Source organism: Hemitrygon akajei, chromosome 1 (assembly GCF_048418815.1).
Source record: "Hemitrygon akajei chromosome 1, sHemAka1.3, whole genome shotgun sequence".
In the NCBI taxonomy this organism is placed as follows: Eukaryota; Metazoa; Chordata; class Chondrichthyes; order Myliobatiformes; family Dasyatidae; genus Hemitrygon; species Hemitrygon akajei.
Window position 1 is genome coordinate 199757998 of NC_133124.1, and position 26785 is coordinate 199784782.

The 26785-nt window shown below is 39.3% G+C and overlaps 1 protein-coding gene across 5 annotated transcripts in view; it reads right to left on the reverse strand.

Annotated features, from left to right (window-relative positions):
* The window catches only part of LOC140734441 (phosphatidylethanolamine-binding protein 4), a 417588-nt gene that overhangs the window by 269577 nt on the left and 121226 nt on the right, over window positions 1–26785 (reverse strand). The window lies entirely within an intron of this gene.

Sequence of the window (26785 nt, forward strand, 5' to 3'; positions counted from 1 at the left end):
TATCTTACAATTGGTAGGCATCAAAGTGAAAAGCAAAGACTGTATCAACTGTATGTGCAACATCAGTATATTTCTTCATCTTTCTGATTCTTCTAGCCATGTTTCTCGTGGTTCTGATCTTTGAAAGACATCCTCAATCACATCAACCTTCTCCTTCCCTATGCGCTCCCTAACTGCATGTGGCAAGAAAAATAATGTATTTTCTTTCTTTTCAAGGTTGTTGAGTGAGACATTGATTTAAGTGAAAGAAAATTGTTGAAAACGCATCAAGCCGTGTGAAACATTAATCCAATTTTTTTCCAGTGAAAGATGCCATAAGCCCAAAAGTATGCCAGTATTGATTAATATTCAAATATAATTAGATCTGGCTAGTAACTACTCTGACTGGCATTTGATCATAATGTCATCTCTTAGTATAGTTTTCTTGCCACAGTGTCATTTAATCATAATTATCATGAACAACTCTTCGCTCCCATTAAATAACACTATAAATTTATCATCTATTTCTGATGAAACATTTCGACCATAATTTTACAAGAAATCAAATTAAGATAAAACGTTGTATAATTTGAGACATAATTAGTGATAAAACTTCGATTATTTTTCATCAAAACAGGGGCTTCAATATTGGAGATTCGAACATTACTCCAACTTAGCATCAGACAATCCACACAGTACTTATCATTGAAATGCTGGGCAAATGGTACAACATGTCTCCACTCGGTTCAAGAGAAACTTGAACAACTTGGGTCAACCCAAAACTGAAACTGCAAACAAACATCTCCAATATAGTGTTTTGTCCAGAGTATCAGCAAATTACTGAGATTAAAACTGGTGTAGCGGATATTCTAACACACCAATGCTAGCGACCTAACACGGGTTGTTATCCTTGAAATAAGCAGCCTCTAATCAATCCAATTATAAAGTTCCAAAATATTGAAGGATTATATTTGATATTTTAATAACAAGCAAAACATACGATTTTGAAGCAGTGAAATGAAGTGCAATTAAACAGAATTAAGGGGTCAACAAAAGATATGACATCATTGGAACCCAGTACTAAACTAAATTGCACAGAAGAAAGCACTTATTACCTTTGCCTTTACCATGCCCCCCACCCACGTGCCCAGTTACCAATAATAAATGTGCAACACAGAATAGAATGCAGATAGAAAATAGACACATGACTTCTACAACTGGTGTACACAAGACCATAAGACATAGGAGCAGAAACAGGCCATTTGGCCCATCGAGCCTGCTCTACCATTCAATCATGGCTTATCCTTTTCTAAACCCCCCCCCCCCAAAGCCCCACCCCTAGCCTTCTGCCTGTAACCTTTAATGCTGTCTAATCAAGAACCTATCAAGCTCGGCTTTAAATACACCCAACAACATGGCCTCCACAGCAGCCTGTGGTAACAAATTCCACGAATTCACCACCCTCTGGGTGAAGAAATTTCTCCACATCTCTATTTTAACTGGACGTCCCTCTATCCTGAGGCTGTGCCCTCTTGTCCTAGACTCCCCACCATGGGAAACATCCTTACTATATCTACTCTGTCTAGGCCCTTCAACATTCTAAAGGTTTCAATGAGATTCCTCCCTCATCCTTCTAAATTCCAATGAGTACAGACCCACAGCCATCAAATGTTCCTCGTTATGATAACCTTCTCTTACCCAGAATCATCCTTGTTAACATCCTCCGGACCCTCTCCAATGTCAGCACATCTATTCTTAGAAAAGAAGCCCAAAAAGAATTTCTGGATGTGTATTTCTCTGACATTAAATGTACCTATTGAAACCGATTGAAAACTGTTCACAATAGACAAGGTGAGGCCTCACCAGTTCATTATAAAGCCTCAACATCACATTTCTGCTCTTGTATTTTAGACCTCTTGAACTGAATGTTAACATTGCATTTTCCTTCCTCACTACCAACTCTACTTGCAAGCTAACCTTTAGAGTGTTCTGCACAAGGACTCCCAAGTCCCTTTGCATCTCAGATTTTTGGATTTTCTCCCCTTTTAGAAAATAGTCCGCATTTATTTCTACTGCCAAAGTGCATGACCATGCATTTTCCAACACTGCATTTCATTTGCCACTCTCTTGCCCATTCTCCTAATGTGTCTAAGTCCTTCTGCAGCCTACCTGTTTCTTCAATACTATCTGCCCCTCCACCAACCTTCGTATCATTTGCAAACTTGGCAAAAAAGCCATTTATTCCATCATCAAAATAATTTATATACAGCATAAAAAGCAGTCCTAACAACGACCCCTACAGAACACCACTAGACACTGGTAGCCAACCAGAAAAGGATCCTTTTATTCCCACTCGCTGCCTCCTACCAATCAGTCAATGCTCTAACCATGCAAATAACTTTTCTGTAATACAATGGGCTCTTAACTGGGTAAGCAGCCTCATGTATGGCACCTTGTCAAAGGCCTTCTGAAAGTCCAAATATACAACATCCACTGCATCCCCATTATCCATCCTACTTGTATTCTCCTCAAAGAATTCCAACAGATTTGTCAGGCAAGATTTTCCCTTAAGGAAACTATGCTGACTTAGTCCTATCTTAACCTGTGTCACCAGGTACTCCATAACCTCATCCTTAACAATTGACTCCAACACTTCCCAACCACTGATGTCAGGCTAACTGGTCTATAATTTCCTTTCTGTTGCCTTCCTCCTTCCTTGAAGAGTGGAGTGATATTTGCAATTTTCCAGTCCTCTGGCACCATGCCAGAGTCCAAAGATTTTTGAAAGATCATTACTAATGTCTCTCAAACTCTATCGCTACCTCTTTCAGAATCCTAGGATGCAGTTCATCTGATCCAGGTGACTTATGTACCCTTAGGTCTTTCAGCTTTTTGAGTACCTTCTCCCTTGTACTAGTAACTGCACTCACTTCTCTTCCCTCACACCCTTCAACATCTGGCACATTGCTGGTGTCTTCCACCATGAAGACTGATACAAAATACTCATTTAGTTCATCTGCCATCTCCTTGTCCCCCAGTATTATTTCTCCTGCCTCATTTTCTAGTGGTCCTATATCGACTCTCATTTCTCTTTTATCTTTTACATACTTGAAAAGCTTTTACTGTCCACTTTGATATTGTTTGCTAACTTGCTTTCATATTTCATCTTTTCCCTTCTAATGATTTTTTTATTTGCTCTCTGTTGGTTTTTAAAAGCTTCCCAATCTTCTATCCTCCCCCTAATTTTTGCTTTGTTGTATGCCCTCTCTTTTGCTTTTACATTATCTTTAACTTCCCTTGTCAGCCACGGGTATAGTATTTTACTATTTGAGTATTTCATTTTTGGAATACATTCTATCCTGTACCCTCCTCATTTTTCCCAGAAAGGTATGCCATCACTGCTCTGCTGCCACCCCTGCCAGCATCTCTTTCCAATTTACTTTAGCCAACTCCTCTCTCAGACCACTGTAATTTCCTTTACTTCACTGAAATGCTGCTATATCAGTCTTTACTTTCTCCCTATCAAATTTCAAGTTGAACTCAATCATATTGTGATCTCTATCTCCCAAGAGTTCTTTTACCTTAAGCTCCTTAATCACCTCTGGTTCAATACATAACACCCAGTTCAGTCTAGCTGACCCTGTAGTAGGCTCAACAACAAATTGCTCTAGAAAGCCATCTCGCAGGTATTCAGCAAGCTCACTTTCTTGAGATCCATTACCAACCTGATGTTCCCAATCGACATACATGCTGTAATTTCCCATAACTATCATAATATTGTCCTTTTGACACACCTTTTCTATTTCCCCATTGCAATCCATGGTCCACATCCCAGCTACAGTTGGGAGGCGTGTATATAACTGCCATTAGGGTCCCTTTACCCTTGTAGTTTCTTAACTTACCTACAAGGATTCAACATCTGATAATGCAGGGAATTGACAAATTCAGTAAACAATACTTCCAATGCTAAAACAATATGTGTTCGCTGTAAATTTGAAGGAACATTGCTTCAAAGATGTTGTTAATTGTACAGACTTCAAAAATAAAATACTAGTCAAGGTGACAATCTGAAACCTTGTTCCAGTCGTGGTGAATAAAGTTTTTTGTCTGACACCAAATCACAGAGCAATCAATAAACCCTCCTGCCATTGACAACAGACCAGCATTTGAATAACACATAATGAGTGCTGTGCTCCTTCTGTGACCTCATGAACTGTTAGCCAGTCTGTAGCTTTACAACGTAATTCAGTATTTTTTCAAGGGAAGAATATACAAATACGAAAACAGTCCAAAAGGTACACATTTTATCTTACATGAATAATTAACTTCATAATTTGGAGGTTATTTTCTATATATGGAATTAACCGTCTAATATCATTCAAATATAAATTTCAGGTTAAAAAGTAAGGCATCTCTGTTTTTCTTTGCTTGACCCAATAGTCTTGTACTGATCATATGGATGATTCCAAGCTGCAACAACAAAGGCCAATAATATAATTTCTTTTCAAATAAAACACTATCAATTGAAAGTAAGAATCTCCTCCTGGCAGTGAGAAAACACCAAATATTTTACCAATATGGAATTGTGCTGTATGAAGTCAAAACATTTTATGGGCACAACATATTGTGTTAGTAAAACTTCACAGTATTAATAACTGACTGTCAGCAATCTGTTAAACCATATGATGGGTTGATCATTTGACTTCAAACACTTAGTTTAGCTCTTCTTGTGCTAACAGGACTACAGAAGACTGAAAAAGTACCTTTCTGTACTCCATAATTAATTAATTCTTAACCAGTCTCCATCTGAATTTTTAAAGGTCCTTATTTACAAAATAAATCTATTCTCAGTAATAATCTACCATAACTAACATATTATGCTGCACATTATCTATATAAGGCACTTGATTGGAACTTTATTGATATCATATTGGCCTGTTGTTTAACAGAAAGTTATTTATCAACAATTATTAAAGCAGTAATGAACTCCAGGTTGCTGCGCTCATCAGTCCATTGTTTCCACGAGCCACGAATAGCAAATTATCCTTCCATCTCGTCTACATAATCCATTCTTCTACAATTGTTCTCAGACCCAATTACATTGTACAGCATTTATGACTCATCTTTTGCAGTATACAGTACTGACTCACTGCTCTCCACTCCAACTCTGCCACAGCAACCTTGTACTCTAGCTCTCATAGTGGATTTACTGTGTGTAAATTTTCAATATTTGGTCACATGTAAGCAAAGCTGGCACAGTTGCATGTATCACTTTTCTCTTAATTTTCTGAGGTACTGGGGCTAGATGTTCATTTTAAACCTTTGCTCAGAAATTAAACACTGCCTGCAACACCTCATTAAAGGGGAGGCATATAGCTATATAACCATATAACAATTACAGCATGGAAACAGGCCATCTTGGCCCTTCTAGTCCGTGCCGAACGCTTACTCTCACCTAGTCCCACTGACCCACACTCAGCCCATAACTCTCCATTCCTTTCTTGTCCATATACCTATCCAATTTTACTTTAAATGACAAAACCAAACCTGCCTCTACCACTTCTACTGGAAGCTCATTCCACACAGCTACCACTCTCTTAGTAAAGAAATTCCCCCTCGTGTTACCCTTAAACTTTTCCCCTAACTCTCAAGTCATGTCCTCTTGTTTGAATCTCCCCTACTCTCAATGGAAAAAGCCTATCCACGTTAACTCTATTTATCCCCCTCATAATTTTAAATACCTCTGTCAAGTCCCCCTTCAACCTTCTATGCTCCAAAGAATAAAGTCCTAACTTGTTCAACCTTTCCCTGTAACTTAGGTGCTGAAACCCAGGTAACATTCTAGTAAATCTTCTCTGTACTCTCTCTATTTTGTTGACATCTTTCCTATAATTCCGTGACCAGAACAGTACACAATACTCCAAATTCGGCCTTACCAATGCCTTGTACAATTTTAACATTACATCCCAACTCCTATACTCAATGCTCTGATTTATAAAGGCCAACATACCAAAAGCTTTCTTCACCATCCTATCCACAAGATTCCACCTTCAGGGAACTATGCACCATTATTCCAAGATCACTCTGTTCTACTGCATTCTTCAATTTGGATTATTCCTACCAAAATGAAGCACCACACACTTATCAGCATTAAACTCCATCTGCCAACATTCAGCCCACTCTTCTAACTGGCCTAAATCTCTCTGCAAACTTTGAAAACCTACTTCATTATCCACAATGTCACCTACCTTAGTATCATCTGCATACTTACTAATCCAATTTACCACCCCATCATCCAGATCATTAACGTATATGACAAACAACATCCCTGAGGCACACCACTAGGCACCGGCCTCCAACCTGACAAATAGTTATCCACCACTACTCTCTGGCATCTCCCATCCAGCCACTGTTGAATCCATTTTACTACTTCAATATTAATACCTAACGATTGAACCTTCCATGCGGAACCTTGTCAAAGGCCTTACTGAAGTCCATATAGACAACATCCACTGCTTTACCCTTGTCAACTTTCCTTGTAACCTCTTCAAAAAATTCAATAAGATTTGTCAAACATGACCTTCCACGCACAAATCCATGTCGACTGTATAACAGTCAACAGCTGAGCAACTGTATAACATACAAACCCCAAGGTGTCACACATGCCCAAAGCATCACAATATTGAATTCCACCACTGGAAATTCAGCCTAAGTTGTGACTGTAGGTGAGGATCTTGAAGAGAAAGGCTGAGGGCTTCTGCTGGAGAGAGTAAGGAATTTCAACATCATAAGGAGTCAGTGAGGGAAGTGTGATTTATGGTCAGCTGCTGGAGCATGGTGAGTGACAAATGGAGACATATTCATCATGATGAGCAGTGTCAAAAGGAAGGGAGAGCACAGGAGTCAATTTGGCCATAGTCATGGGATAGTGAGGAAATAGGCAGAGAGAGGACTGAGATGGAAATGATGTAGAATTAAGTTGCTTTGGAGACATGACTTAACAGTCAGAGATTCAAGAATAAACTACTATGAATTGTAGATATTTTACAAAGCAAGGAACAACTTGTGACAAGTTCCTAAAGTTGAGTTCAATTGAAATCAAGGTTGTGTTGTAGGTGAGAATCTTGAAGAGAAAGGCTGAAGGCTTCTGCTGGGGACAGTAAGAAACTTAACCAATGTGTAGGTCAGCTTCCATAAAAGTGGCCAAAGACACTTGTGTGAAGCCAAACCATAGAAGTGTTGTACCTCATAATTAGATGCCATGCACATACCAAAAGAACCTCCATTCACCAGTGAGTCCTGTATTAAGGAACCTGTAGTAAAGTCATGGACTTTGTAGAGCTTTCAATAGCCTCCTGACTTACCATGACAATTGATTTACCAAATTCAATTGCAATTTGCACAAAAATCCTACACTATGCATTTCAATTTACTACTTTCACTGATGGTGTCTGCATTATGATGCTAGGCAAGTAATAACCTGGCAATAATAAGACTATAAGACCATAAGATATAGGAGCAGAAGCAGGCTGTTCCACTCATCGAGTCTGCTCCACCATTCAATCATGGGCTGATCCAATTCTTCCGGTCATACCCGCTCCCCTGCCTTCTCCCCATACCCTTTGATGCCCTGGCTAATCAAGAATTTATCTATCTCTGCCTTAAATGGGCCCAATGACTTGGCCTCCACAGCTGCTCATGGCAACAAATTCCACAGATTTACCACCCTCTGACTAAAGTAATTTCTCTGGATCTCTGTTCTAAATAGACGACCTTCAATCCTGAAGTTGTACCCTTTTGTCCTAGACTCCCCTACCATGGGAAATAACTTTGCCATATCTAATCTGTTCAGGCCTTTCAACATTCAGAATGTTTCTATGAGATCCCCCCTCATTCCCCTGAACTCTAGGGAATACAGTCCAAGAGCTGCCAGACTTTCCTCATATGGTAACCCTTTCATTCCTGGAATCATTCTCATGAATCTTCTCCGAACCCTCTCTAATGTCAGTATATCCTTTCTAAAATAAGGAGCCCAAAACTAAACACAATACTCCAAGCACAAGGAAATCTGCAGATGCTGGAAATTCAAGCAACACACACAAAATGCTGGTGGAACGCAGCAGGCCAGGCAGCATCTATAGGAAAAACTGTACTTCTTCCTATTGATGCTGCCTGGCCCACAATACTCCAAGAGTGCCTTATAGAGCCACAACATCACATCCCTGCTCTTATATTCTATACCTCAAAAAAATGAACGCCAACCTTGCATTCGCCTTCTTCACCACCGACTCAACCTGGAGGTTAACCTTTAGGGTATCCTGCACAAGGACTCCCAAGTCCTTTTGCATCTCTGCATCTTGAATTCTCTCCCCATCTAAATAATAGTCAGTCCATTTATTTCTTCCAACAAAGTGCATGACCATACACTTTCCAACACTGTATTTCATTTGCCACTTCTTTGCCCATTCCCCTAAACTATCTAAATCTCTCTGCAGGTTATCTGTTTCCTCAACACTACCTGCTCCTCCACCTATCTTTGTATCATTGGCAAACTTAGCCACAAATCCATTAATACCATAGTCCAAATAGTTGACATACATCGTAAAAAGCAGCGGTCCCAACACCATCTCCTGTGGAACTCCACTGATAACCAGCAACCAGCCAGAAGAGGAACCCTTTATTCCCACTTTCTGTTTTCTGCCGATCAGCCAATGCTCCACCCATGCTAGTAACTCCCCTGTAATTCCATGGGCTCTTATTTTGCTAAGAAGCCTCACGTGCGGCACCTTGTCAAAGACCTTCTGAAAATCCAAGTACACCACATCTACTGCATCTCCTTAGTCTACCCTGCTTGAAATTTCCACAAAAAATTGCAGTAGGCTAGTCAGGCAGGATTTTCCTTTCAGGAAACCATGCTGGCATTGGCCTATCTTGTCATGTGCCTACAGGTATTCCATAATCTCATCCCAAACAATCAATTCCAACAATTTCCCACTGATGTCAAGCTAACAGGTCTATAGTTTCCTTTCTGCTGCCTCCCACCCTAACTTCCACCCACAGAGACTCCGTAGACAATCCCTCCATGACTTCCTCCTTTTCTGCAGCTGTGATACTATGTCCAATCAACAATGCCACGTCCCATCTCTTTTGCCTCCCTCCCTGTCCTTTCTGAAACATCTAACGCCTGGCCATCGAAGTAACCATTCCTGTCCCTGAGACATCCAAGTCTCTGTAATGGCCAGAACATCATAGCTCAAAGTACTGACCCACGCTCTAAGCTCATCTGCTTTGTTCATAATACTCCTTACATTAAAATAAACTCATCTCAAACCATTGGTCTGAACGCATCCCTTCTCTATCACCTGCCTATCCTCCTTCTTGCCCTGTCTCCAAGCTTCCTCTATTTGTGAGCCAACTGCCTCTTCCCCAGTCTCTTCAGTTTGATTCCCCCCCCCCCCCCACCCAGCAATCCTAGTTTAAACTCACCTCAATAGTATTAGCAAACCTCGCCACCAGGATATTGCTTCCTCTGGGATTCAAGTGCAACCGGTCCTTTTTGTACCGGTCACTCCTGCCCCAAAAGAGGTCCCAATGGTCCAGAAATCTGAATCCCTGTCCTCTGAATCCCTCAGCCACACATTTATCCTCCACCTCACTCTAATCCTATACTCACTGTCATGTGGCACAGGCAGTAATCTCAAGATGACTACCCTTGTGGCCCTGCTTCTCAACTTCCTTCCTAACTCCCTGTGGTCTGCTTTCAGGCTCTCTTCCCTTTTCCTGCCTACGTTGTTGGTACCAATATGTACCATGACCTCTGGCTGTTCTCCTTCCTACTTCAAGATATCATAGACGTGATCAGAAACATCCTAGACCCTGGTACCTGGGACACAAACTACCATCCAAGCTTCTTTCCTGCATCCACAGAATCGCCTGTCTGACTCCCTAACTATAGAGTCCCCCATCACTGTTGACATCCTCTTCCTCTCCCTACCCCTCTGAGCCATAGGGCCAGACTCTGTGCCAAAGGCACAGCCACTGTTGCTTCCCCCAGGTAGGCCATTCCCCCCAACAGTATTCAAACAGGAGTATTTATTGTCAAGGGGTACAGCCACAGGGGTGCTCTCTAGTGCCCTCCCTCTCCTGACTCTTACCCACTTATCTGTCTCCCCAGGCTCCGGTGTACCTACCTTCCTATAGCTCCTCTCTATCACCTCCTCCCTTTCCCTGACCAGACAAAGGTCATCGAGCTGCATCTCCAGTTCCCTAACATGGTCTCTAAGGAGCTGCAGTTTGTTGCACCTGGTGCAAATGTGGCTGTCCGGGAAGCTGGGAGTCTCCAGGATTTCCCACATCTGACACCAAGCACAGGACACCAGCCTCACACACATTCTTCCTGTCTATATTCTACACAGGCAACCTACCTCGCCTCAATCCATTATCACTGATGCCCCATTGAGCCAAAGCCTTTCTACTCTGTCTCCCTCTACTCTGATGCCCACCCTATAATAAGGTGTCTCCTTTTAAACTCTTCTCACTGGCTGATGTCCATGCGCTTGCACAGTTGTGCCCCAATCAAACCACTGAAGAAATAACCGTCTCCCTTTAAACTCTTCTTGCAGTTCTCACTGGCTGACATCCACGCGTTTGTACAGTCATGCCCTGATCAAACAGCTGAAGAAATAACTTTCAGGTTATTAAGGTTCTTTAACCTTAAACTCTCTTATCACCTCCGGATTATTGAACAACACCCAAACCAGCACAGCTGATATCCTATTGGGCTCAACAACAAGCTGTTCTAAAAAGCCATCCCTTCGACATTCTACAAATTCTCTCTCTTGAGGTCCAGTACTAGCCTGGTTTTCCCAACCAACTTTCATGTTAAAATCCCCAACAATTATCATGAGATTGCCCTTCTGACATGCCTTTTCTATCTCCTGCTGTAATTTGTAATCCACATTGCAGCTGCTATTTGGAGGTCTGTATACAACTGCGATTAGGGTCCTTTTACCCTTGCCATTTCTAAACTCAACCCATAGAGACTCTACACCCTCCGATACTCTGTCATCCCTTTCTAATGATATAATATTATTTCTTATACACAGGGGCACACCACCCCCTCTGCCCACTAACCTATCTTTCCAATACACTGTATATCCTTGGACATTCAACTCCCAATGGCAGCCATCCTTTAGCCGTTTCAGAGATGGCTACAACATCATTCTTGTCAATATATAGCTGAATTTCAAGATCGTCCATTTTATTTCTTATGCTGCTTGCATTCAAATATAACACTTTCAGTCCAGTATTTGTTGCTTTCTGTTTTAACTGCACCATGGCTCTTTTGCCCTGCAACTAATCCCACTGGCTGTGATTATGTCTCATCTCCTTCTTTTCCTTTCAATCTCTGTTGCACACTATCTTTGATTTATTTGTTTTCCCCTTCCTCAGCCCTATCACTCCATTTCCCATCCCTCTGCCAAATTAGTTTAAACCCTCCCTAACAGCTCTATTAAACCTGCCTGCTAGGATATTGGACCCCTTTGAGTTCAGGTGTAACCCGTCCTTTTTGCTCAGAAGGTGACCCAATGATCCAGGAACCCAAAGCCCTGTTCCCTATACCAGTCTCTCAGCCACGCATTAATATGCCTGATTATGCTATTCTTGCACTCGTTAGCACATGTCATAGGCAGCAATAATGATGAAATAGCGATAATAATCCAAAAGGCAAGATGATATGTGATTTGTAAATTATTGCATTTGCATAATATAGCCATTTTGCCTTCAGAGAAAGCATAGGAAAGATGTTAAGGAAATACGCTTAGACAAGTTGCTGTTGACAAAAGCGTGGGTAACTTTCTCCTTGTCATCCTAAGGACTGCATTGAGAGTAACTCCAATGTGCCAATGGTCATGGGTATTAAGTAAAATGGTAACAGTTGTGATTAAGCGAACAGCTCTGAACAAAATTACGTTAATTTCTGCAGTGTTGTTGCAACAGCAATTCAAACATGTGACTTTCTCATGGCCTAAATTATCATGAATGCAGTTAGTTTTGTTCTATAAAGTATTAAGAGAAAAGAAAGCCATTCAGCCCCTTAAGCACTACTGCACCATTCCACTGAATCAAAGCATTTCATGCCATAACTTTATTTACCTTATTGTATCACTATTTCCTGAAATACTTAACAAACTTGTGCATATCATTCACTTAAACACCAAACATTCCATACTCCGTAGTTATTTGGGAAGACAAGTTAATAAAATTTTACTTCTTTTTGTGTGGCCTAAGGATTTTCGGATTTCTCTTCAAAATGGTCAGCTTTAATTTTAAAAACACAAAATGCTGGCAGAACTCAGCAGGCCAGACAGCATCTATGGGAGGAGGTAGTGATGACGTTTCAGGCCAAAACCCTTCATCAGGAGTGAAGTAACATGGGATGGTCGAGGGGGGATAAGAAGTGGGGGAGGGATAAAGTAGAGAGCTAAGAAGTGATAGGCTGGAGGGAAATGGGCTAAGGGGGAAGGTGGAGAATTATGGGAAATAAAAGAGAAAGAAAGATAGGGCTGGGGGGAGATTATAGTGAGGGGGGAAAAAAGAGAGAGAAAGAGAACCAGACTGAAATAATAGATAGGGATGGGGGTAAGGGGGGTCAGGGGTATCAACGGAGGTCTGTGAGTTGAATGTTCATGCCGGCAGGTAGAAGGCTACCTAGGCAGGAGATAAGGTATTGCTCCATCAACCTGCGTGTGGCCTCATCTTGACGGTAGAGGAGGCCATGGACAGACATATCGGAGTGGGAATGGACTGTGAAATTGAAGTGTGTGGCCACAGGGAGATCCCGCCACTGCTGGAGGACTGAGCACCAGTGTTCGGCGAAACGGTCTCCCAGTCTGCGGCGGGTCTCCCCAATGTATAAATGGCCACATCGGGAGCACCGGATACAGTATAAGCAATACCTTATCTCCCGCCTAGGTAGCCTTCTACCTGCCGGCATGAACATTCAACTCACAGACCTCCGTTGATACCGCTGCCCCCCCTTACCCCCCATCCCTATCTATTATTTTAGTCTGGTTCTCTTTCTCTCTCTTTTTTCCCCCCTCACTATAATCTCCCCCCAGCCCTACCTCTCTTTCTCTTTTATTTCCCATAATTCTCCACCTTCCCCCTATCCCATTTCCCTCCAGCCTATCACTTCCTAGCTCTCTACTTTATCCCTCCCCCTTACTTCTTATCTCCCCTCGACCATCCCATGTTACTTCACTCCTGATGAAGGATTTCGGCCCGAAACATCGTCACTACCTCCTCCCACAGATGCTGTCTGGCCTGCTGAGTTCTGCCAGCATTTTGTGTTTGTATTTATTTCCAGCATCTGCAGATTCACTCATGTTGAACTTTAGTTTTAATATGGTTTCCTTGACTTTCTTGTTGAAGGAAACAGTTTCATCATACCTACATTTTTAGCATTTCATTTGCTTCAATACCTTACATATCTCTCAGTAAGATAACATAAACAGGGACCATATATTTGTCCTTTAAGATTTAACTCCCTAAGCCTTGGTATTTTTTCTGGTGAATACAGTATAGGCTGTACATTTATTGAGTACAACTCTCAGTTCACCTTTCTTGAGGCATGGGATCTAAAGTAGATCTCACTGTTCTAAGCATTGACAGACTGAATTACAAACTGACTGACTGCACTTTGTCTCCTAATTTCCTTAACATTCCTTAAACTCCGATTTGATTTGTATACCCATTTAATCATTTTAATGAATAGTGGCAATATTCTTTGATTCTTTTTTATCTGAATTCTCAGTTTTGGAAAGCACTTACAATTTTTTATTTGCTCTAAAGTTAACAAGTTCAAACCTCTTTCTTTAAAGTCCATTTTACAGTGTTATACCAACTCATTAACCTGCTTATATTCCTTTATAACCTCCTGCACCTATTTTCAATACCTACTATCCCCAATATTTTAAGTTAATACTTCACATCTTCTTTAAAATCTGTTAATTATGACCTTGTTTCCTCCATTGATACACAAGAAGATTGACTTACTAATTTCATCTAAGCCTCACAGCATTCAACTCACACATCATGAACCAGCACTTTCAACAAAAAAATTAATGAGGTAGAAAAAATGAACTGTGAATTTTAGAGTTGTAAAGTTCATGGTTTGGGGCAAAATGAACTACAGCTCTTTCAAAAGAGAATTTTTTTCATAGAAATACAATTCCTTTGCTGAAATCATCAGTTGAGTTCCTGACCTCAGCTTGAGAAATCTTCTTTGGAAAGATGGGAAGCAGAGACAAGATATATTCCTTTAAATGAGATATTACAATTTGAGTTTTCAGGGACAGGGGTTCAAGTGATTTTAGAGAAGCACTGGCACTAGAAATTAATTTCTTGCTGGTAAATAGTATTGATTCTTTTTTGGGGAAAAAAATTCACTAAAAAAGTTACAGCAGTTTAACTCCATCTACTTTTGTACCGGATTTACCAAAGAAAACAAGTAAATATTTATACTATTTACATAATGAATGAATGGAGACATTTTTATCTAAATCAGAAATTATAAAACTCCAAAGCATGAAATCCCCTTTCATGTCTTGCAAAGCAAGGGATTTCTTTTCAGATCTACCTAAATGTACTTTAGCTCCAGTCCAGTACAACACAGTTTGTTTTATCAGTTTGCTCAACTTAATCTCCTTCATAATGGAATCTGAAATTATCAGCTACCAAGAGCAACAATTTTTCATGGTTTTTTATGATAAAAATCTAATTAATATTCAAATAAAAATGGTATGTCATTTGCCAGGAAAGGGTTGAAGATATCCTGGTGAAAATTATGAAATTCTGCAGTGTTTTCCATGTTTAGTTCACAAAATTCAATCAAGTACATCTGATCACAAATCAGGCTTACATTAATAATATGCTTTCTGTGGGACATACCATGCAATCACATCAATTTCTGTGCAATCCTTGCAGTGAGAAATATGTCCAAATATATCCAGGGCAAATTTTAATTTGGCATTCACAACTCAACAAAGTGTTAACAATGCTGCCTTCTTCAAAGTAGTTCAAAATTGAGGTAAGCTCTATGAGTAGTCTTGGCCTGCTATTCTGAAATTAACTCAGGAAGGTACCTTTTGATTAACTTACTTAATTGCTCTTCTTCAGGTCCCCTACATCATTTAATATCATCAACACAAATGTCCCCCACCTCTTGAAACCCATTATCCTTGCCGAAATTTCCAACAGTCCCACCAATCCTTTCTTAAAGATCTGATCTCCCAAGTTTAACAATGATAGTAAGTCCCTGACTCAGCAACTCTGAATTCAACCAATTTGGTGGCCCCCCCTCCAGTTTGCCAACTGCCAGCTATTTGTTGCAATTAACAGCCGACCCTACTCACTAATCACTGAAGTGATCACTAATCACTAATCACCAGACAGTGATTTCCATTCTTTCACTGATCATCTCCCAAAGCTCTAACCGCTCCTTTTCCTCACTCTTTACACAACCCAGTAATCCCACCACCACCAGTCCTACCACATCTCATCCATGCTCATTCACACACACCACAACCGAGTAGCAACCATGGAATACAGAGGAAATAGCTCAATTTCCACAATGACAGCCAGGGAATTGAATAAGTAAATCAAGGACTTTGAAAAAGTTATCCTCATAACAATGGGCAAAAAAAACTATTGGATTTTCCCACATAATCATCAGGAATGCAGCACAAGATTTTTTTATTACCTCTTCTTTTCCCGGAACATAAGGATCCAAACTGACTTTCCAGCTATTTATTATTTGCATTTCCACCAGTGTAATTATCACAATTAGGTCATCTATGTCTTGGAGAAACCAAATGCGGATTGGGAAACTATTTATTCAAGATACCTCCATTCAGTTTGTGAGGGCAAGCAAGAGATTCCAATCACTTGCATTTTCCATCCTAGACCTACATTCACCTTTTCTTTTCTGGCAATCGAAGGGTTTGAACAAACCCTAGCATAACCTCAAGGAACAACATTTCATCTTCTGAGCATGCTCACTGCTGTCCTCAGATCTTTATATTAAACTCAACAATTTCAGATAACTAACTTTTCTGTTGTGTCAACACTGACCAACTCTGACACAAGGTCATTTACAGTGCCTCTAAAAAGTATTCACCTTCCCCAATTGATAAGTTTTCATTTTTCAATGTTTTACAACATTGAATCACAGTGGATTTAATTTGGGGGTTTTTTGATACTGATTAGCAAAAAAAGACTCATGTCAAAGTGAAAACAGATCTCTACAAAAGTGATTAAAATTAATTACAAATATGAAACACAAAATAACTGATTGCATAAGTATTCGCCCCCCCCCCTTTAATTTAACACAAACCATCACTGGTGCAGCCAATTGGTTTTAGAAGTTACATAATTAGTTAAATGGAGATCACCGTGTACATTCAAGGTGTTTCAATTGATTGTAGTAAAATACACCTGTAGGTCCAACTGCTGGTGAGTTCGTGTCCTGGCAAAAACTACACCAAGACAAAAGAACCTCCAAGCAACTCCATTAAAAGATTATTGAAAAGCACAAGTCAGGAGATGGATACAAGAAAATTTCTAAGTCGCTGAATATCCCTTGGAGTGCAATTAAGTCAATTATCAAGAAATGGAAAGAATATGGTACAGCTGTAAATGTGTCTAGAGTAGGCTGTCCTCAAAAACTGAGTGACCGTGCAAAGAAGGGGACTAAAGACCTAATAGAGGAGTACAAGCTTCAGTGGCTGAAATGGGAGAGACTGCACATACAACAACTGTTGCCTGGGTGCTTCACCAAGAATGGCAAAGAAAAACCCACTGTTAAAAAAAAAACTCACATGAAATCTCAGCTAGAGTTTGCCAGAAGGCATGTAGGAGACTCTGAAGTTAGCTGGAAGAAGGTTCTATGGCCTCATGAAACCAAAATTGAGCTTTCTGGCCATCAGATTAAATGCTGTTTGGCATAAGCCAAACACTGCACATCATCAAAAACATACTATCCCTACCGTGAAGTATGGTGGTGGCTGCATCATGCTGTGGGGATGCTTCACTGCAGCAGGCCCTGGAAGGCCTGTCAAGTTAGAGAGTAAAATGAATTTCACAAAATATATAGAAATCCTGGAGGAAAATCTGATACAGTTCCCTTGCAGACTGCAACTTGGGAGAAGATTTGTTTTCCAGCAAGACAATCACCCTAAACATAAAGCCAAAGTTACACAGGAATGGCTTAGAAACAACAAAGTTAGTGTCCGGGAGCAGCCAAGTGAAAGTCCAGACCTCAATCCAATTGAAATTTTGTGGCTGGATTTGAAAAGGTTAGTTCACTCACAATCCCCATGCAATCTGACAGAGCTTGAGCAGTTTTGTAAAGAATGGGGAAAATCTGTGTCCAGATGTGCAAAGCTGATGGAGACCTGTCCACACCAACTCAAGTCTGTAATTGCTGCCAAAGGTGCATCTACTAAATACTACATGAAGGGGATGAATACTTATGCTATCAATTATTTTGTGTTTTATATCCGTAATTAATTTAGATCACTTTGTAAAGATCTATTTTCATTTTGACATGAAAGAATCTTTTTCTGTTGATCAGTGTCAAAAAAGCCAAATTAAATCCACTGTGATTCAATGTTGTAAAACAATAAAACACAAAAACTTCCAAGGGGGTTGAATACTTTTTATAGGCACTGCATTAGCAACATTACTTAATTTTTCTCATACCACAATTGACACTTGGTCTGAATTCTCTTTCAAATTTATTTTCCAGCATATGCTATGGTCTACATCTCACAGTTCCAGCCATGTCTGTTGTTTATTTTCACTCTCTCTTGCCTATTTTGTTTCCTATGCACTCCCTTCCAGACAGATCAGAGATGACTAACAAGCATTCATCATCCTCTCCCACACAGCATCATTTGATTTTGTAACACCTGGGCAATCCTGGTCTCCACCTATCACAGATCTCTGAATTTAAAATATGTTTTTCTTCAGTCATAAAGAAAGGTAACTGACCCAAAATGTTAATTGATTATCTCTCTGCAGAAGCTGACTGACCTGCTGATCATGTCCACAACCCTACCACCAATCTCACCTGATTATCAAATGAAGGACCCTTGCCCAAAGCATTCTCTGTCATGGCACCCAGGGCCCAAGAGCCAATACAGCATAGAATAAAAATACCTTAGCACTTTTCAGGGGCAATTCAGCCTTGAGCCTCAAGCATGACTGAGCTATTCAGTGATAGGCCTGCAGTGATCAAAAGTCTGTATTTGATCAAAACATTCCAAAACTGCAACAGCTAGTCCCAATTCTGGCACTAAGCTGAAGGATAGTCCCCTAAACCCTGGCAGACCCTTACCTTCGGTGGCTCCCTGGAGGAGGCACAGCAAGGGTATCAGGATGTCGAAAGCAACAGTAAGAAGGCGGTTCCTTCTTATCAGTAGTAGGGCTGAGTTCTAGAGGCAGCACCCATGTCCCTGAAGTGGCAGATTATAAATGGGACTATTAACAGTAATATCATACTGTGAGGCCTGATCGGGTGCAATTTTAAAACATGTGCTAAGGAGGGGAGACTAGATTTGAAACGAAAAGCTAAAGTGAAGTTTCAGATTAGACTGGATGGGAATTAAAAGTATTAGATTCAGCAAGATTTCAGTTAAACTAAGGATATCTCTGTTAAGGGAACTGAGGAAACAATACATTACCGAAGACACGGAACAGCTTTAGAGTTACTCTCAACATTTGCTTTGAAACTCTTCAGATGAGGTCTGTGACTGAATAAAGGAGGATAACCCCGACCTGAAAAGATCTGGTCCTTATCCTAAACTGACTGAAATCCACACAAAATTAAAACAGGCAACAGGATTTCAAAGACAATATTGAGCCAAGCATCAAGAGCTGCTATAGGGAGTGGGAGGAGTAGCTGTCTCACAGTGGAAACAGCAATAGATAGGAACATCAGTGGAGAATATAGAGAGCATCAAAAAGGAATGAGATCACAAAATCCATCATAAACCCTGCTCAGCTCAATCCTGAGATTTTGATTATGTGCTGCTGTGTAGTGAAGATCACTTGATGTAGCCAATGCTAGAAGAGACTTTCATACTGCCGATGAATAGGGACCTTCTCATCATTGTTGTGGCATGTTATATTGTGGCAGATCGTGTGGCAACACAATACTATCTTTTTCATTTGTCATGGGTCCCACGTTATTATCTGGGGAAAGTAATCATCATGGCTGGTTCCATCCCCAAAATGGTCACTGGAGAATTCCCCTTTAATTGCCAATCAATTTTTAAGCCAAAACAGATACTTTGCAGCAAGCACCCTTTTCATTGAAACAGCATTTTCAATGTCGCTATCCTTGGATGGCCTGTGGCTATATTCAAATACTTCTACAGTAGAAGCATTCCATGTCCTACATCCTAAAAACCTGGTGACATGAAAGATGGTTCACTGATAGAATAGATTAACCTACAAATGATGTAAAGGCATACACTGGCTTTCAAAATGTGTATATAGTTCATCACCAAAGACTAGCAAATTTCTACAGATGGATGGTGGAGAACATTGTGACTGTGTTGTCTCACCACCTGTGTGATTCCTGTGTGCAGGATGCAAGAGGTTGCAGCAGATTGTGGATTCAGGCAGCTCCATTATGGGCACAATCCTCCTCACCATCAAGGAAAGGAAAAGGAAAAGGCAGTGCCTCAAGGGAGCAGCAATCATTATTAAGGACCCTCATCATCTGGGACAAGTCTTTTCTCATTACCACCATCAGGGAGAAGGTACAGGAGCCTGAAGACCCACACTCATCATTTCAGAAACAGTTTCTTCCCCTTTACCATCAGATTTTTGAACAGTCCATGAACACTGCCTCACTATTCCTCTTTTGCATTATTTATTCATTTCTTGTAATTTATAGTAATTTTTATGTCTTGCACTGTACTGCTGCTGCAATGCAAGAAATTCAATGACGTACATCAGTGATAATAAACTTGAATCTGATTTGATTTCAGTCCAAACCTTTGAAAAGGATGAAGTTAAGAGAAAACAAGATGAAAATGTACATGTTGCTCAAAAAAAAATAAAGCACCGGATTCACTGAGATCAAACTGAGCTATTTTAATTCAACAAGTTTTAGCTTATCTTCTTAAAGTACCAAGCAACTAAAATTGATTGTTACTTTTTCTTGCAGAATTCTGTATCTTTCCTAGTTAATTGGATGGTACTATGCAATATAATATAAATTTTAATTTTGTAGCTTATCAGTTTCCAGCTAATAATTTATTCTCTGTTAAAACGTTAATTATGGTGGACACTTCCAATTATGCACAAATTTACCAAATTGTCCCTAAAGCCTAAAAAAATACTACCTCTAATAGGATTACATGTCAAGTCCTTATTCTGCAAATGGTTTCCATGGGAACGACAAATACCGAACGTGCCTCAGTTAATAAACCCAATTTTAGTGACTGGGCTCCATCTGGATTCAAAATGGTTTTGGATAAAGCTGCATTCTCCCTTTTAAATGATCTATAACTTAATTCTAGGTCAAATTCATTTATTTAAAAATCAAGCTATTACTGAATTGTGCATATTTCACCAGACTGCAACATGACCTTCACAGTACAAACTACTGTAACCAAACTTAAATAACCGTTAAAAGATTAATACCATATCACAGTGTTCTTAAAAATTGTATCATGTTTTAAAGCTGGCTTTAAAAGTGTGAAGAAAGTTGGAATATGATATTTTATAATTAATTTGGCTTTGCTCTTACAAGTCCAGAAGTATCAGTGCCACTCAAAACATTAAGAAAATGTATACTTTATTCAAGTAAGCTACTATTATGAAAACATTTCAAAGGCACGGCTGGTCAGTGGGAATTAGTCCATTCAGCATATAGTGAAAAATAAATTATATTTGCTATCCTCCATTGTCAGCTATTTAGAATCACATGATCACCTAAAATACTTATATATTTCTGGCATCTGACCGCCAACCAAAATAGATAGCCTCACATGTATTGAAGTTATATTGCACCAGCTGTGATTGGCACACTCACCCAATTTACCCAATCATATTGGAAACTCTCTGCATTCGCCTCACAAGTCACATCCTCCCCCCACAAATTTATGTCACACACAGTGCCTTCATCAGAATCACTAGTGTATATTGTGTTTAACTGAAGCTAAGCACTGATCCCTGCAATCATCAATATACCTTTCATAACATTATGAGAGTATCTACTTCCATCACCCTCACAAACAGTGCTTTCCAGGTCCAACCACTCTATGGATGAAAAAATTGCTTCTGCAATCTCCTCTAAATCACCCCTTTTCCCTTAAACCTATACATTTAGTAATAAACACGTCTGCTCAGAAGACTCTTAAGGTTACAACAAGATCACAGCATTTTCCAGAATACCAATGTCAAACTAATATTCTAGCAGTTCCTGTTTTCCCTCCTTCACTTTTTTTTAAATGCACACATGAATAAATTTTCAAAGAAATATTTTAACTCAGTCTCACATAATCTACTTTGTTTCTTTAATTTTAATTTAGTAACTCTAAAGCTTTAAAGAAAATCATAATACCTATTAATTACAGCGCTTACAGCCCTGAAAGGAAAAGGAGAAACTTTTGCTGAAAACAGGATGGAAGAACTATCATGCAGTGATCCTAAAGGGTTTACATTTATCTTTTTCAACATAGCCTTCACCAGGGTTATGTTTGCCAAGTGTACATTTTACCCTTTCTCAGTAGTCATGTTTTTCTCCAATCTCTTACTTCCTTAGACTGGTCACCCCAGCTTTAAAGAATAATTTTTCTTTTCTTTTGCATATGTATTAAGAGTTATGAAGTTAGCACTATCCTCATAGTTACAGAGTTAAGTGAAAGGTTGTGTGAGTATAAGAAACGATGTTTATTTTTCATCAAATTTCATGAATGAGAAAATATACAATCTTCAATGTTTACTGTAGTTTAATTCTGAGATGAATGCCTTGATCACCCACAATGCTTATACATTTCTGGCATCCAACTTCCAAATTTTGGAAACTGGAGAAAATAAATGTCTCACCCTTTCACTTCACCAGGAAGAGAGTTATTACTTAATTCAAGCAATCTGTAGTGTGGAAAACAGTTCTACTTCAAATTACTTGAAGAAAATTCATTTCTCAAAGGATTAATTCAGCCAATATATGGTAAGATACCATGTAGGTCACTAGGGTGGTTGAAAACAGTAGTCACAGGGGATAAGTTGGAGTAAGCTCGAACTTACTTTAATAGGAGACTATAATTGAATCTGCTGGGTAAAATTTGCTGAGTTATAGTTCTGTCATTAAAGTTAACTAGTTTAAGTGTTGTCATGTACCTTAGACAGAATGGTGTTACAATCCATCCATTTCATTGAGCATTTTATCCTTTTCAGAGAAAGCCCCCTCACCTTCCTGCCCAGTTAAACACATGTTCACAGAAAGTCACTGCTTCAGGGTCACTTGAAAAGATTGATTTTCCTCTGAGGATGTCACTCTCACTTATTGGGTCCACAGCTTCACTTATAGCAAGAAGTAGAATAAAGCAATTAGTTTTTGAGAAGTAGGCTTAATCTTTAGTGCTGACCTGCCAAAATCTTTACTATATCTCCCAGAACTTTAGGTCGATGCTTTTTATTGAAGGTTCAGCCTTACTTTTACAAAAATTCTCTTCATTCTAACATTCCCAGAAAAGATAAATATTTCTGGATGACCTCCAGGCCAAAAATCAGTGTCACTTGAGAAATCAAGCACTTGGTACAACAATGGTAAAGTAGTTAGATGTTTTAATAAGAATTAATTGGCATTAATTCCATTCTTGATTAGTAGCTCTCTTTTAAGCAGATTTTTCAAAAGTCCTTTTCCTTCTAACATACTGTCTTGGGGAAGGAGACTAGCAGAAAGAAGAACATCAGCAGTGAGTAACAAACAGAATCAAAACCAGAACCATCATCCATCATTCCTGGTTCCAGCATAGTGCTCATAATCCTCATCTTGTATCATTATCTGAATATCCATAAGAAGCTCTTCTAGCCTGTTTAATTCTACTTTGCGTTTTTAATACCACACTTTACAGCATTTTCCCATATCTACATTGCCTTAACCTTGTACTTTTGATAACCCTTTAACTTTTTGAGCTCATAGGGCAACTTGTCATAAATGTGTGCACAAGAGTACACGTTAGAAAGGAGTTCAACTTTAATTGCATGCGGTCACCCTGCAAGGCCTTCAAGTGAGTGGTCAGTTCTGCAAAATCACTGTGGGACCCAATGTTGAAAATTTCAACAGCTCTGCTGCACGTTTATAACATATGTGGGGTCTAGCATCACCATAATCTTTCCATCTATAAAGATAAATAAAGATAGGAACATGGATAGAGACTTTCAAGTCATTGTCATATTCGACCGCAGTTCTCATATGAGAGCAAAGGCAGTGTAGAAATTATGTGCTGTGACTCAGCAGTGGAGGCAGAGCTGATCAATATTTCCAGCTCACATGCTCTTAGTAATTGAGCAGTAACTTATCATCTCAAAGGGAGAACTGGAATAGGTCAACAGAGGTAAAACATTAAGCAGTTGATAAAAACATGATGAGGTACAGATGACAGACAATTTACAGCTTCAGTGAAGGCAACCACAGTGTGCTGGCACAATGACCAGACCAATTTAGCAGTGAGAGACTTCCATTATTTAATATTTATGGTGTCACACCAGCCAAACACTTGAGGAGGTGAACATGAATCCAGTTGGAAAATGTGGCTGGATTATAACAGAGAAAATAAAAATCAGCATGGGTGCAATCAAGGGATCTTACATCTGGGGAACCCAATTCTTTTAAAATGTGGAAACATTTGAGGGTTCACCATAAAGCATGTGTACAAGATACACAGTAGAAAGGAGATCAACTGATTAAGTTTGCTGATGACACCGGTTGCAGACTTTCATGTTTCTGTGTCCCAGCAAATGCAATCCACTCTGGAACAGCCAATCTATTGTTTTAAAAGGAACAAACTAATTAGAAGCCAGTTAGTTTAACATAACTTATGGCGAATTACAAAGTAATTTGAAACAATTCTAAGGAATAGTATAAACCTTAAATTAAAAAGATAGAGATTAACCAAATCATCATGGATTTGTTAAAAGATGCTGTTTAGCTAACTTGACTGAACTTTTTGAGGAAATAACAAGGAGGGTCAAAGCAGGCAATGTTTGTTGTAGTCCACAGCTCAATCTGGATTCAATTCTGACTTGTGGTGCTGTCTGTGTCAAGTTGCACCTTTTCCCTGTGATCACAGGAGTTTCCTCCCAGTGCTCTGGCTTCTTCCCACATAACTAAGCTGTGTAGATTGGCTATTTCATTGGCTACTGAAACTTTCTGCGAGTGTCTAGGGTCCTTGCTAAATATAGAGGAAGTTGATGTGAGAGTAGGGTGGATAAACTGAAATTACATAAAATTTATGACATGAAAGTGACGCATGAAGGTCCAAGTGAGTTTTTTTCCATGCTGTATAATTCCAAGACTCTATGATTTCAGAAACGCTTTTGACAAGTTTAGATATAGAGTACTGTGCAAAAGTCTTAGACACACACACACATATAAGGAAAGGTACAATAGATGGCAGGACACTGGGAGCTGTGAAGTAACAGAGAGGCTTGTGAATATCGGTCTTTAAGATTTTAATATATGTCAATAGGTCTCGGCCCGAAACGTCGACTGTTTACTCTTTTCCATAAATGTTTCCTGACCTGCTGAGTTCCCCTTTGTGTCTGTTGCATATCAGTGAGCTGTCCATGAAAAGTATTTAGGATGTTTTCCATTGTCGGCAAAGACACAGCATTGAAAACCAAGGAGGTGAGACCAGAACTGTATCAAATAGCAAAAATCAGAACATCAAATAGCTTGACTATGGTATATAGCTCTGATCACTATATTATTAGAAAGGTGTTGTTACAATAGCAAGAAGTAGAGAATTTACAATGAATTCATAAATAAAATTGCAGATACTGGAAATTTGAAATAAAAATACAAAATGATGGAAATATTCAATGTATCAAGCAGCATCTTTGATCTAAAATGCTAAGTTTATCCCACATATGCTGTCCAACCTGCTGAGGGTTTCCACCATTCTCCATTTTTATTTGCTAAGACGTTGCCAAGATTTGAACATTTTAGTTCTGTGAAAAGATTTCTAAAATATATATTTCCTAAGGAAGACCAGAGGACTCTGAGGGAAGATTCAACTGATGTGCTAAAAATATGAGAAGTCTCAATGAATGGGAAGGACCTATTTGACTTTGCAGAAGGGTCGAAAATCAGCGCGCAAAGCTTTCAGACTAACTGAAAGAAGAATTCACAGTAGGAGCCCAGAATTCAACACCTAAAAAGCTGAAAGAGACATCTTTTCACATTAAAACCACATTTAGACATGTACTGTTGGATCCTAATAGCATTGTGATCCAAAGGTTCTTCAGAAATCAAGAATGAGGCATAAAACTTATCACTTAATATCATTTTGTTAAGTTTTACAAGAATAGGAAATGAACAAGAGGGGAGCTGTGAGAACAGAAATAAACAAAGGAAAAAGCAGTTGTGGTCATCACATACTCAGACTAGAGGTAACAAAATTCCAGTGACAAAGTTTAAGTTATAAAATAGCCAATTCAAGAGGCGTGATGCGTACTACTGAAAACTAAGAAAATTCTAGAAAAATAGAGAAGCAGCTGTACTGTAACTGCCCGCCAGATTCACTGAACCATTACATGTACATATGTAGGTGATTATATAAAAATATAGGTATAGAAAAGTTAAACTTCAAGAAAAATAATAATTCTACACCCTAATCCAACAGTACTTCACCAGAAAGGCAGAAGAGGTGGGATTAGGCAGGTAACTCCATTTCACTTGGCGCATGCATGAGAAAAATTACTTACTTTTATACCATTAATTTTTTCGTGATTCTAATGTATGTGCTAAGGTACTTAGCTCCAGTTTCTGTTACAAAAGTGACATTCTAGTTGAAGGATAGCTTCCTCAAACACTGCTCAGAAAATCATTCAGCACAGAAAGAGATCAATCATACCATTAAGCCTGAAATATCAGGCAGTGTGTTGTGGGAATCCAACAGTACATGATTTGCTTCACATCATTACCTATATATAAAATTACTTTTCAATAATTTATCTTCTCTACTTTTTTTTTTGCAAACCTCCACCCTATTCTTCCATGTACAGCGCATCTGTACATAGAAGCGTTCTATTGTTGAACCTGTTGCTCTTTTACAAGTTATCATTGTCGACTCAGTAATGCTTGGTCCATGTCATTATCTTTAGAGAACATCGATATTAGTATCAAGAAAACTTACTAAAATATTTAATACTTTTAAAGAGTTGGTAAATATAGGGTATTAACTTTCATTGTATTCTCTCACCAATTCAAAATAACCATTTCGCTCTCTTGCAAAGTCATATTACTTGGCTTCCAAACATGGCAGAGAACAGTAAAGCACACTATCCCATCAGTTCATAACTCATTAAACCCAGTCCCAACACGTTACTATTTAAAGCTAGAAGTGATCAGACAGTAAAGTATTGGAATGTAAATTATTTGGAACATAGCTTAGATAATCTAAATGTTTCCATCTTTGTTATCGGCTTCTTTGATTCCCCACCCATTACTGAATTCCTTGGGGTCATTATCAAGACCTCACAAGGTGATGACAGTGAAATA